The sequence below is a fragment of the Crinia signifera genome, chromosome 4 (genome assembly GCF_055691185.1).
Source record: "Crinia signifera chromosome 4, ASM5569118v1, whole genome shotgun sequence".
In the NCBI taxonomy this organism is placed as follows: Eukaryota; Metazoa; Chordata; class Amphibia; order Anura; family Myobatrachidae; genus Crinia; species Crinia signifera.
Genome location: NC_139220.1, coordinates 338,498,785 through 338,512,348, shown reverse-complemented (window position 1 = coordinate 338,512,348; position 13,564 = coordinate 338,498,785).

The window sequence follows — 13,564 nt, the reverse complement described above, 5'->3', positions numbered from 1 at the left end:
GGGTGGCAGTCCCCCCGTGATCCCTGCTCAAATAATGTGAGCATACTGCACCCCAAATCTAGGAATTGTGACTGCCGTGGATTAGTGAGATGGTTCTGGCACTCACTGCATAACACTCAACGATGGGTTTACAAACTGTTTATAGCATAGGATTATGTCTTGCTCTATGTCAGTGGCTGCCAACCCTAGCGCTCGAGAGCTACCAACCGTTCACATTTTCCAGACAACCTAGCTGCTGCACTCATTAATCACTGACACATTTTAAAAGATCCACAGATGGAGCTAATTAGCTCACGTGTGATTCTGTGAGGAGACCTGGAAAACATGCACTGTTGGTAGCTCTCGAGGACTAGGGTTGGCTGCTCCAGCTCTATGTTATACCCAACGTGCCCACAAATCATATGTCTTTGATATGCAGTTTTCCAGTAAATAAGATGGTGGTGAAGGGTGCTCTGGGTGTCTGTTTCCGGGGCGTGACCATGACAACGTGCGACTTCCGCCCTGGACGTGATTCTGGCACTACAAATTCAGTGAGTTTAACTGTGTATATTGCTGCCCTGACGAAAATGTGACCATCGAAACGTTGCCGAATCAGGCCGTGTTTGAGTGCTCATTTTTGCACCGAGTGCCGCCGCATTACAAGTGTGTGTGTATGTGTGTGTATATATATATATATATATATATATATATATAGTGTCCTGGTATGTTCGGCACTCCGGACGAAGGTTTACAGATACCGCGGTGCCCTTATGTTGATTGATAAACAGGATCTGGATCCCCTGTCCTGAGCCCAGGCGCAGGGGAAAAAACGGCACTCACGGATTTGAAGAAAGAAGTATTTATCAATACATAATGACGTGAGAATTTACAGCATTATCTTCAACGTTTCAAGGCAGGTTGCCTTTTCGTCAGGATGCGCTGTTATGTGCAAAGGGTGCCATAGGTGCAGTGAATTTTTTTTATTCACTGCACCTTTGGCACCCTTTGCACATAACAGCGCATCCTGACGAAAAGGCAACCTGCCTTGAAACGTTGAAGATAATGCTGTAAATTCTCACGTCATTATGTATTGATAAATACTTCTTTCTTCAAATCCGTGAGTGCCGTTTTTTCCCCTGCGCCTGGGCTCAGGACAGGGGATCCAGATCATATATATATATATATATATATATATATATATATATATATATATCACACACCCTTACTGTACATGTAGCACACAGAAGACTCGTCCCATATATATATATAGATAGATATATAATCTCCAGTGCTATTTTTCAGCAGGAACTCAGTTCCTGAACCTCTAATTAAATATGACATCATCAGGAACTAAAAATGTACTTTCCATAAGATAAGTATTATTTTAAAGTCACCTGTGAGTGCCTTTGTTTCTAAATACAATATATACATCTATCTCTCCCTCCCTCTCTCTATTATATATATTATTTTTTATTTAATTGATCCACCCCCAGACCTGAAAAACCTGAACCTATTTTTCCAGAAAAATAGTACTGTGTGTGTGTATATATATATATATATATATATATATATATATATATATATATATATATATATATATATATATACTGATAACTGTCCCATACCAGATACACAGTAGCAGCGGTCTCACACCTTACCTCTCCTCTCTCTCTGTCCGCACCTCTATGTTGTCTGCTCGCCGCCCGTTAGCACACACAATGTTAAACACTGAATCTGCCCCAACCGGTCCGGCCGCAGTCATGGGCCCTCCCCACTGAGCTCCGTCATCCCATTGTCCTGAGTGATGGCTGGGGGCTGAATAAAAACACATTGCTGACATACAGGCCGGACCTCTGCTCTCTGTGTACATGTTTTACAGAGCCCAGGTATACCGGCTGTCAGCCCTGCCCATGTACATCCACACGCACCAATAATTACCAGAAAACTGCCACCATAGCCACTGCCACCACTGTCACTACAGCCACTGTCACCCCAGCCACTACCACCACTGCCACACCAGCCACTGTCACTACAGCCACTGACAGCCACTGTCACCCCAGCCACTACCACCACTGCCACACCAGCCACTGACAGCCACTGTCACCCCAGCCACTACCACCACTGCCACCCCAGCAACTGTCACTACAGCCACTGACATTTAATGCTACTCACAGCCACTACCACCACTGCCACCCCAGCCACTGTCACTACAGCCACTGACAGTTAATGCTACTCACAGCCACTACCACCACTGCCACACCAGCCACTGTCACTACAGCCACTGACAGTTAATGCTACTCACAGCCACTGCCACACCAGCCACTGTCACTACAGCCACTGACAGTTAATGCTACTGACAGCCACTGACAGCCACGGTCACCCCAGCCACTACCACCACTGCCACACCAGCCACTGTCACTACAGCCACTACCACCACAGCCACTGCCACCCCAGCCACCATAGCCACTGCGGTACTTGTGTATTTGAAGGGCGCCCACTAAGCTATTTACTTAGTGGGCTATTCTGCATAGTGAAATCGCATCTCATGCAATTTTGTGGTGCTATGCGATGTGATGCAATGCAATTTTCCTTACTTCATTTTTAGTGCCCCCGTTCCCCTGCTGTCGCCCCCTACATGCTTACTGCCCTCTTTGCCCTGCTGTCGCCCCCTACACGCCTACTGCCCTCGTTCTCCTGCTGTCGCCCCCTACACACATACTGCCCTCATTCTCCTGCTGTCGCCCCCTACACGCCTACTGCCCTCGTTCTCCTGCTGTCGCCCCCTACACACATACTGCCCTCATTCTCCTGCTGTCGCCCCCTACACACATACTGCCCTCATTCTCCTGCTGTCGCCCCCTACACGCCTACTGCCCTCGTTCCCCTGCTGTCGCCCTCTACACGCCTACTGCCCTCGTTCTCCTGCTGTCGCCCCCTACGCACATACTGCCCTCGTTCTCCTGCTGTCGCCCCCTACACGCATACTGCCCTCGTTCCCCTACTGTCGCCCCCTACGCACATACTGCCCTCGTTCCCCTGCTGTCGCCCCCTACACGCCTACTGCCCTCGTTCCCCTGCTGTCGCCCCCTACGCACATACTGCCCTCGTTCTCCTGCTGTCGTCCCCTACACGCCTACTGCCCTCGTTCCCCTACTGTTGCCCCCTACGCACATACTGCCCTCGTTCTCCTGCTGTCGCCCCCTACACGCCTACTGCCCTCGTTCCCCTGCTGTCGCCCCCTACACGCCTACTGCCCTCGTTCCCCTGCTGTCGCCCCCTACACGCCTACTGCCCTCGTTCCCCTGCTGTCGCCCCCTACACGCCTACTGCCCTGGTTCCCCTGCTGTCGCCCCCTACACGCCTACTGCCCTCGTTCCCCTACTGTCGCCCCCTACGCACATACTGCCCTCGTTCTCCTGCTGTCGCCCCCTACACGCCTACTGCCCTCGTTCTCCTGCTGTCGCCCCCTACACGCCTACTGCCCTCGTTCCCCTACTGTCGCCCCCTACGCACATACTGCCCTTGTTCTCCTGCTGTCGCCCCCTACACGCCTACTGCCCTGCTGTCGCTCCCTACACGCCTACTGCCGTGGTTCTCCTGCTGTCGCCCCCTACACGCCTACTGCCCTCGTTCCCCTGCTGTCGCCCCCTACACGCCTACTGCCCTGGTTCCCCTGCTGTCGCCCCCTACACGCCTACTGCCCTGGTTCCCCTGCTGTCGCCCCCTACACGCCTACTGCCCTCGTTCCCCTACTGTCGCCCCCTACGCACATACTGCCCTCGTTCTCATGCTGTCGCCCCCTACACGCCTACTGCCCTCGTTCTCCTGCTGTCGCCCCCTACACGCATACTGCCCTCGTTCCCCTACTGTCGCCCCCTACGCACATACTGCCCTTGTTCTCCTGCTGTCGCCCCCTACACGCCTACTGCCCTGCTGTCGCTCCCTACACGCCTACTGCCGTGGTTCTCCTGCTGTCGCCCCCTACACGCATACTGCCCTCGTTCTCCTGCTGTCGCCCCCTACACGCATACTGCCCTCGTTCTCCTGCTGTCGCCCCCTACACGCATACTGCCCTCGTTCTCCTGCTGTCGCCCCCTACACGCATACTGCCCTCGTTCTCCTGCTGTCGCCCCCTACACGCATACTGCCCTCGTTCTCCTGCTGTCGCCCCTACATGTTTACTGCCCTCGTTCCCCTACTGTCGCCCCCTACGCACATACTGCCCTCGTTCTCCTGCTGTCGCCCCCTACACGCCTACTGCCCTCGTTCCCCTGCTGTCGCCCCCTACACGCCTACTGCCCTCGTTCTCCTGCTGTCGCCCCTACACGCATACTGCCCTCGTTCCCCTACTGTCGCCCCCTACGCACATACTGCCCTCGTTCTCCTGCTGTCGCCCCCTACACGCCTACTGCCCTGCTGTCGCCCCCTACACGCCTACTGCCCTCGTTCACCTGCTGTCGCCCCCTACACGCCTACTGCCCTGCTGTCGCCCCCTACACGCCTACTGCCCTCGTTCTCCTGCTGTCGCCCCCTACACGCATACTGCCCTCGTTCTCCTGCTGTCGCCCCCTACACGCCTACTGCCGCCCCCTACACGCCTACTGCCCTGGTTCCCCTGCTGCCGCCCCCTACACGCCTACTGCCCCCGTTCCCCTGCTGTCGCCCCCTACATGCTTACTGCCCCCGTTGCCCTGCTGTCGGCCCTTACACGCCTACTGCCCTCGTTGCCCTGAAGTTGCCCCCTACATGCCTACTGCCCTCCCCGCAGTGATTGGCAATGCCAGTGTATATCCTCGGCCTGGCAGCTCTGAGCTGGGGAACTTTCACTTTCTATTCCTTGTACGTGATGTTGTGTACACAGCGGCTGTGTGGTTACACTGAGCTGCCCTGGGGACAGGATTATATTACACTCGGCACTCCCCGATACATTGTCCCTTAGTGTACCACCACCACCGGGGAAAACAAGGAAGAGGAAAAGGATTTTGTAATTTATTTTATGTTGTCAACAATCAGTTGTAACAGTCACAGATGGAGGTGTATCTCAAGGGGTGCAGGGGATGGCCTGCTGGGACCTCGGGCCCCCCCAGCCGCCGGGCCCCAAAGCAGTTGCATCCCCTACACCCTCTGTAGTTACACCACTGCCTCACCCTATGCAGGTTATACGGCAGGCCTGGAGATCTCTGGGTACAGGTGAGGAGTGTCCGGCACAGAAGGGGTTACTCAGGTGTAGCAGTCACAGGTGGAGGTGTATCTCACCCTATGCAGGTTATACGGCAGGCTGGGAGATCTCTGGATACAGGTGAGGAGTGTCCGGCGCAGAAGGGGTTACTCAGGTGTAGCAGTCACAGGTGGAGGTGTATCTCACCCTATGCAGGTCATACAGCAGGCTGGGAGATCTCTGGATACAGGTGAGGAGTGTCCGGCGCAGAAGGGGTTACTCAGGTGTAGCAGTCACAGGTGAAGGTGTATCTCACCCTATGCAGGTTATACAGCAGGCTGGGAGATCTCTGGATACAGGTGAGGAGTGTCCGGCGCAGAAGGGGTTACTCAGGTGTAGCAGTCACAGGTGGAGGTGTATCTCACCCTATGCAGGTTATACAGCAGGCTGGGAGATCTCTGGGTACAGGTGAGTAGTGTCCGGCACAGAAGGGGTTACTCAGGTGTAGCAGTCACAGGTGGAGGTGTATCTCACCCTATGCAGGTCATACAGCAGGCTGGGTGATCTCCGGGTACAGGTTAGGAGTGTAAGGCACAGAAGGGGTTACTCAGGTGTAGCAGTCACAGGTGGAGGTGTATCTCACCCTATGCAGGTTATACAGCAGGCTGGGAAATCTCTGGGTACAGGTGAGGAGTGTCCGGCACAGAAGGGGTTACTCAGGTGTAGCAGTCACAGGTGGAGGTGTATCTCACCCTATGCAGGTTATACAGCAGGCTGGGAGATCTCTGGGTACAGGTGAGAAGTGTCCGGCACAGAAGGGGTTACTCAGGTGTAACAGTCACAGGTGGAGGTGTATCTCACCCTATGCAGGTCATACAGCAGGCCGGGAGATCTCTGGGTACAGGTGAGGAGTGTCCGGAACAGAAGGGGTTACTCAGGTGTAACAGTCACAGGTGGAGGTGTATCTCACCCTATGCAGGTTACACAGCAGGCTGGGTGATCTCTGGATACAGGTGAGGAGTGTCCGGCACAGAAGGGGTTACTCAGGTGTAACAGTCACAGGTGGAGGTGTATCTCACCCTATGCAGGTTATACAGCAGGCTGGGTGATCTCTGGGTACAGGTGAGAAGTGTCCGGCACAGAAGGGGTTACTCAGGTGTAGCAGTCACAGGTGGAGATGTATCTCACCCTATGCAGGTCATACAGCAGGCTGGGAGATCTCCGGGTACAGGTGAAAAGTGTCCGGCACAGAAGGGGTTACTCAGGTGTAGCAGTCACAGGTGGAGGTGTATCTCACCCTATGCAGGTTATACAGCAGGCTGGGAGATCTCTGGATACAGGTGAGGAGTGTCCGGCACAGAAGGGGTTACTCAGGTGTAGCAGTCACAGGTGGAGGTGTATCTCACCCTATGCAGGTTATACGGCAGGCTGGGAGATCTCTGGGTACAGGTGAGGAGTGTCCGGCACAGAAGGGGTTACTCAGGTGTAGCAGTCACAGGTGGAGGTGTATCTCACCCTATGCAGGTTACACAGCAGGCTGGGAGATCTCTGGATAGAGGTGAGTAGTGTCCGGCACAGAAGGGGTTACTCAGGTGTAACAGTCACAGGTGGAGGTGTATCTCACCCTATGCAGGTTGTACAGCAGGCTGGGAGATCTCTGGATACAGGTGAGGAGTGTCCGGCACAGAAGGGGTTATTTAGGTGTAGCAGTCACAGGTGGAGGTGTATCTCACCCTATGCAGGTTATACAGCAGGCTGGGAGATCTCCGGATACAGGTGAGGAGTGTCCGGCACAGAAGGGGTTACTCAGGTGTAGCAGTCACAGGTGGAGGTGTATCTCACCCTATGCAGGTTATACAGCAGGCTGGGAGATCTCTGGGTACAGGTGAGGAGTGTCCGGCACAGAAGGGGTTACTCAGGTGTAACAGTCACAGGTGTAGGTGTATCTCACCCTATGCAGGTTATACAGCAGGCTGGGAGATCTCTGGGTACAGGTGAGGAGTGTCCGGCACAGAAGGGGTTACTCAGGTGTAGCGGTCACAGGTGGAGGTGTATCTCTCCCTATGCAGGTTATACAGCAGGCTGGGAGATCTCTGGGTACAGGTGAGGAGTGTCCGGCACAGAAGGGGTTACTCAGGTGTAGCGGTCACAGGTGGAGGTGTATCTCACCCTATGCAGGTTATACAGCAGGCTGGGTGATCTCTGGGTACAGGTGAGGAGTGTCCGGCACAGAAGGGGTTACTCAGGTGTAGCGGTCACAGGTGGAGGTGTATCTCACCCTATGCAGGTCATACAGCAGGCTGGGAGATCTCTGGATACAGGTGAGGAGTGTCCGGCACAGAAGGGGTTACTCAGGTGTAGCAGTCACAGGTGGAGATGTATCTCACCCTATGCAGGTCATACAGCAGGCTGGGAGATCTCTGGGTACAGGTGAGGAGTGTCCGGCACAGAAGGGGTTACTCAGGTGTAGCAGTCACAGGTGGAGGTGTATCTTACCCTATGCAGGTTATACAGCAGACTGGGAGATCTCCGGGTACAGGTGAGGAGTGTCCGGCACAGAAGGGGTTACTCAGGTGTAGCAGTCACAGGTGGAGGTGTATCTTACCCTATGCAGGTTATACAGCAGGCTGGGAGATCTCCGGGTACAGGTGAGGAGTGTCCGGCACAGAAGGGGTTACTCAGGTGTAGCAGTCACAGGTGGAGGTGTATCTCACCCTATGCAGGTTATACAGCAGGCTGGGAGATCTCCGGATACAGGTGAGGAGTGTCCGGCGCAGAAGGGGTTACTCAGATGTAACAGTCACAGGTGGAGATGTATCTCACCCTATGCAGGTTATACAGCAGGCTGGGAGATCTCTGGGTACAGGTGAGGAGTGTCCGGCACAGAAGGGGTTACTCAGGTGTAGCGGTCACAGGTGGAGGTGTATCTCACCCTATGCAGGTTATACAGCAGGCTGGGAGATCTCCGGGTACAGGTGAGGAGTGTCCGGCACAGAAGGGGTTACTCAGGTGTAACAGTCACAGGTGGAGGTGTATCTCACCCTATGCAGGTTATACAGCAGGCTGGGAGATCTCTGGGTACAGGTGAGGAGTGTCCGGCACAGAAGGGGTTACTCAGGTGTAACAGTCACAGGTGGAGGTGTATCTCACCCTATGCAGGTTATACAGCAGGCTGGGAGATCTCTGGATACAGGTGAGGAGTGTCCGGCACAGAAGGGGTTACTCAGGTGTAACAGTCACAGGTGGAGGTGTATCTCACCCTATGCAGGTTATACAGCAGGCCGGGTGATCTCTGGATACAGGTGAGGAGTGTCCGGCACAGAAGGGGTTACTCAGGTGTAGCAGTCACAGGTGGAGGTGTATCTCACCCTATGCAGGTTATACAGCAGGCTGGGAGATCTCCGGGTACAGGTGAGGAGTGTCCGGCACAGAAGGGGTTACTCAGGTGTAGCGGTCACAGGTGGAGGTGTATCTCACCCTATGCAGGTTATACAGCAGGCTGGGAGATCTCTGGATACAGGTGAGGAGTGTCCGGCACAGAAGGGGTTACTCAGGTGTAGCAGTCACAGGTGGAGGTGTATCTCACCCTATGCAGGTTATACGGCAGGCCGGGAGATCTCTGGGTACAGGTGAGGAGTGTCCGGCACAGAAGGGGTTACTCAGGTGTAACAGTCACAGGTGGAGGTGTATCTCACCCTATGCAGGTTATACAGCAGGCTGGGAGATCTCCGGGTACAGGTGAGGAGTGTCCGGCACAGAAGGGGTTACTCAGGTGTAGCGGTCACAGGTGGAGGTGTATCTCTCCCTATGCAGGTTATACAGCAGGCTGGGAGATCTCTGGGTACAGGTGAGGAGTGTCCGGCACAGAAGGGGTTACTCAGGTGTAGCGGTCACAGGTGGAGGTGTATCTCACCCTATGCAGGTTATACAGCAGGCTGGGAGATCTCTGGATACAGGTGAGGAGTGTCCGGCACAGAAGGGGTTACTCAGGTGTAGCAGTCACAGGTGGAGATGTATCTCACCCTATGCAGGTCATACAGCAGGCTGGGAGATCTCTGGGTACAGGTGAGGAGTGTCCGGCACAGAAGGGGTTACTCAGGTGTAGCAGTCACAGGTGGAGGTGTATCTTACCCTATGCAGGTTATACAGCAGGCTGGGAGATCTCCGGGTACAGGTGAGGAGTGTCCGGCACAGAAGGGGTTACTCAGGTGTAGCAGTCACAGGTGGAGGTGTATCTTACCCTATGCAGGTTATACAGCAGGCTGGGAGATCTCCGGGTACAGGTGAGGAGTGTCCGGCACAGAAGGGGTTACTCAGGTGTAGCAGTCACAGGTGGAGGTGTATCTCACCCTATGCAGGTTATACAGCAGGCTGGGAGATCTCCGGATACAGGTGAGGAGTGTCCGGCGCAGAAGGGGTTACTCAGGTGTAACAGTCACAGGTGGAGGTGTATCTCACCCTATGCAGGTTATACAGCAGGCTGGGAGATCTCTGGGTACAGGTGAGGAGTGTCCGGCGCAGAAGGGGTTACTCAGGTGTAGCGGTCACAGGTGGAGGTGTATCTCACCCTATGCAGGTTATACAGCAGGCTGGGAGATCTCTGGGTACAGGTGAGGAGTGTCCGGCACAGAAGGGGTTACTCAGGTGTAGCAGTCACAGGTGGAGGTGTATCTCACCCTATGCAGGTTATACAGCAGGCTGGGAGGTCTACGGGTATAGGTGAGGAGTGTCCGGCACAGAAGGGGTTACTCAAGTGTAGCGGTCCCAGGTGGAGGTGTATCTCACCCTATGCAGGTTATACGGCAGGCTGGGAGATCTCCGGATACAGGTAAGGAGTGTCCGGTACAAAAGGGGTTACTCAGGTGTAGCGGTCACAGGTGGAGGTGTATCTCACCCTATGCAGGTCATACAGCAGGCCGGGAGATCTCTGGGTACAGGTGAGGAGTGTCCGGCACAGAAGGGGTTACTCAGGTGTAGCAGTCACAGGTGGAGGTGTATCTCACCCTATGCAGGTTATACAGCAGGCCGGGAGATTTCTGGGTACAGGTGAGGAGTGTCCGGCACAGAAGGGGTTACTCAGGTGTAGCAGTCACAGGTGGGGGTGTATCTCACCCTATGCAGGTTATACAGCAGGCCGGGAGATCTCTGGGTACAGGTGAGGAGTGTCCGGCACAGAAGGGGTTACTCAGGTGTAGCAGTCACAGGTGGAGGTGTATCTCACCCTATGCAGGTTATACAGCAGGCTGGGAGATCTCTGGGTACAGGTGAGGAGTGTCCGGCACAGAAGGGGTTACTCAGGTGTAGCAGTCACAGGTGGAGGTGTATCTCACCCTATGCAGGTTATACAGCAGGCTGGGAGATCTCTGGGTACAGGTGAGGAGTGTCCGGCGCAGAAGGGGTTACTCAGGTGTAGCAGTCACAGGTGGAGGTGTATCTCACCCTATGCAGGTCATACAGCAGGCTGGGTGATCTCTGGATACAGGTGAGTAGTGTCCAGCGCAGAAGGGGTTACTCAGGTGTAACAGTCACAGGTGGAGGTGTATCTCACCCTATGCAGGTCATACAGCAGGCTGGGAGATCTCCGGGTACAGGTGAGGAGTGTCCGGCACAGAAGGGATTACTCAGGTGTAGCAGTCACAGGTGGAGGTGTAGCTCACCCTATGCAGGTCATACAGCAGGCTGGGAGATCTCCGGGTACAGGTGAGGAGTGTCCGGCACAGAAGGGGTTACTCAGGTGTAGCAGTCACAGGTGGAGGTGTATCTCACCCTATGCAGGTTATACAGCAGGCTGGGAGATCTCTGGGTACAGGTGAGGAGTGTCCGGCACAGAAGGGGTTACTTAGGTGTAGCAGTCACAGGTGGAGGTGTATCTCACCCTATGCAGGTTATACAGCAGGCTGAGAGATCTCTGGGTACAGGTGAGGAGTGTCCGGCACAGAAGGGGTTACTCAGGTGTAACAGTCACAGGTGGAGGTGTATCTCACCCTATGCAGGTTATACAGCAGGCTGGGAGATCTCTGGATACAGGTGAGGAGTGTCCGGCACAGAAGGGGTTACTCAGGTGTAGCGGTCACAGGTGGAGGTGTATCTCACCCTATGCAGGTTATACAGCAGGCTGGGAGATCTCTGGGTACAGGTTAGGAGTGTCCGGCACAGAAGGGGTTACTCAGGTGTAGCAGTCACAGGTGGAGGTGTATCTCACCCTATGCAGGTTATACAGCAGGCTGGGAGATCTCTGGGTACAGGTGAGGAGTGTCCGGCACAGAAGGGGTTACTCAGGTGTAGCAGTCACAGGTGGAGGTGTATCTCACCCTATGCAGGTTATACAGCAGGCTGGGAGATCTCCGGATACAGGTGAGGAGTGTCCGGCACAGAAGAGGTTACTCAGGTGTCGCAGTCACAGGTGGAGGTGTATCTCACCCTATGCAGGTCATACAGCAGGCTGGGAGATCTCTGGGTACAGGTTAGGAGTGTCCGGCACAGAAGGGGTTACTCAGGTGTAGCAGTCACAGGTGGAGGTGTATCTCACCCTATGCAAGTCATACAGCAGGCTGGGAGATCTCCGGGTACAGGTGAGGAGTGTCCGGCACAGAAGGGGTTACTCAGGTGTAACAGTCACAGGTGGAGGTGTATCTCACCCTATGCAGGTTATACAGCAGGCTGGGAGATCTCTGGATACAGGTGAGTAGTGTCCGGCACAGAAAGGGTTACTCAGATGTAACAGTCACAGGTGGAGATGTATCTCACCCTATGCAGGTTATACAGCAGGCTGGGAGATCTCCGGGTACAGGTGAGGAGTGTCCGGCACAGAAGGGGTTACTCAGGTGTAGCAGTCACAGGTGGAGGTGTATCTCACCCTATGCAGGTCATACAGCAGGCTGGTAAATCTCTGGGTACAGGTGAGGAGTGTCCGGCACAGAAGGGGTTACTCAGGTGTAGCGGTCACAGGTGGAGGTGTATCTCACCCTATGCAGGTTATACAGCAGGCTGGGAGATCTCTGGGTACAGGTGAGGAGTGTCCGGCACAGAAGGGGTTACTCAGGTGTAGCAGTCACAGGTGGAGGTGTATCTCTCCCTATGCAGGTTATACAGCAGGCTGGGAGATCTCTGGGTACAGGTGAGGAGTGTCCGGCACAGAAGGGGTTACTCAGGTGTAGCAGTCACAGGTGGAGGTGTATCTCACCCTATGCAGGTTATACAGCAGGCTGGGAGATCTCTGGGTACAGGTGAGGAGTGTCCGGCACAGAAGGGGTTACTCAGGTGTAGCGGTCACAGGTGGAGGTGTATCTCACCCTATGCAGGTTATACAGCAGGCTGGGAGATCTCTGGGTACAGGTGAGGAGTGTCCGGCACAGAAGGGGTTACTCAGGTGTAACAGTCACAGGTGGAGGTGTATCTCACCCTATGCAGGTTATACAGCAGGCTGGGAGATCTCTGGATACAGGTGAGGAGTGTCCGGCACAGAAGAAGTTACTCAGGTGTAACAGTCACAGGTGGAGGTGTATCTCACCCTATGCAGGTCATACAGCAGGCTGGGAGATCTCTGGGTACAGGTGAGGAGTGTCCGGCACAGAAGGGGTTACTCAGGTGTAGCGGTCACAGGTGGAGGTGTATCTCACCCTATGCAGGTTATACGGCAGGCTGGGAGATCTCTGGGTACAGGTGAGGAGTGTCCGGCACAGAAGGGGTTACTCAGGTGTAGCAGTCACAGGTGGAGGTGTATCTCACCCTATGCAGGTTATACGGCAGGCTGGGAGATCTCTGGATACAGGTGAGGAGTGTCCGGCGCAGAAGAGGTTACTCAAGTGAAGCGGTCACAGGTGGAGGTGTATCTCACCCTATGCAGGTTATACAGCAGGCTGGGAGATCTCTGGGTAAAGTTGAGGAGTGTCCGGCGCAGAAGGGGTTACTCAGGTGTAGCAGTCACAGGTGGAAGTGTATCTCACCCTATGCAGGTCATACAGCAGGCTGGGAGATCTCTGGGTACAGGTGAGGAGTGTCCGGCACAGAAGGGGTTACTCAGGTGTAGCAGTCACAGGTGGAGGTGTATCTCACCCTATGCAGGTTATACAGCAGGCTGGGAGATCTCTGGATACAGGTGAGAAGTGTCCGGCGCAGAAGGGGTTACTCAGGTGTAACAGTCACAGGTGGAGGTGTATCTCACCCTATGCAGGTAATACAGCAGGCTGGGAGATCTCTGGATACAGGTGAGAAGTGTCCGGCATAGAAGGGGTTACTCAGGTGTAGCAGTCACAGGTGGAGGTGTATCTCACCCTATGCAGGTTATACAGCAGGCTGGGAGATCTCTGGATACAGGTGAGGAGTGTCCGGCACAGAAGGGGTTACTCAGGTGTAGCAGTCACAGGTGGAGGTGTATCTCACCCTATGCAGGTCATACAGCAGGCCGGGAGATCTCTGGGTACAGGT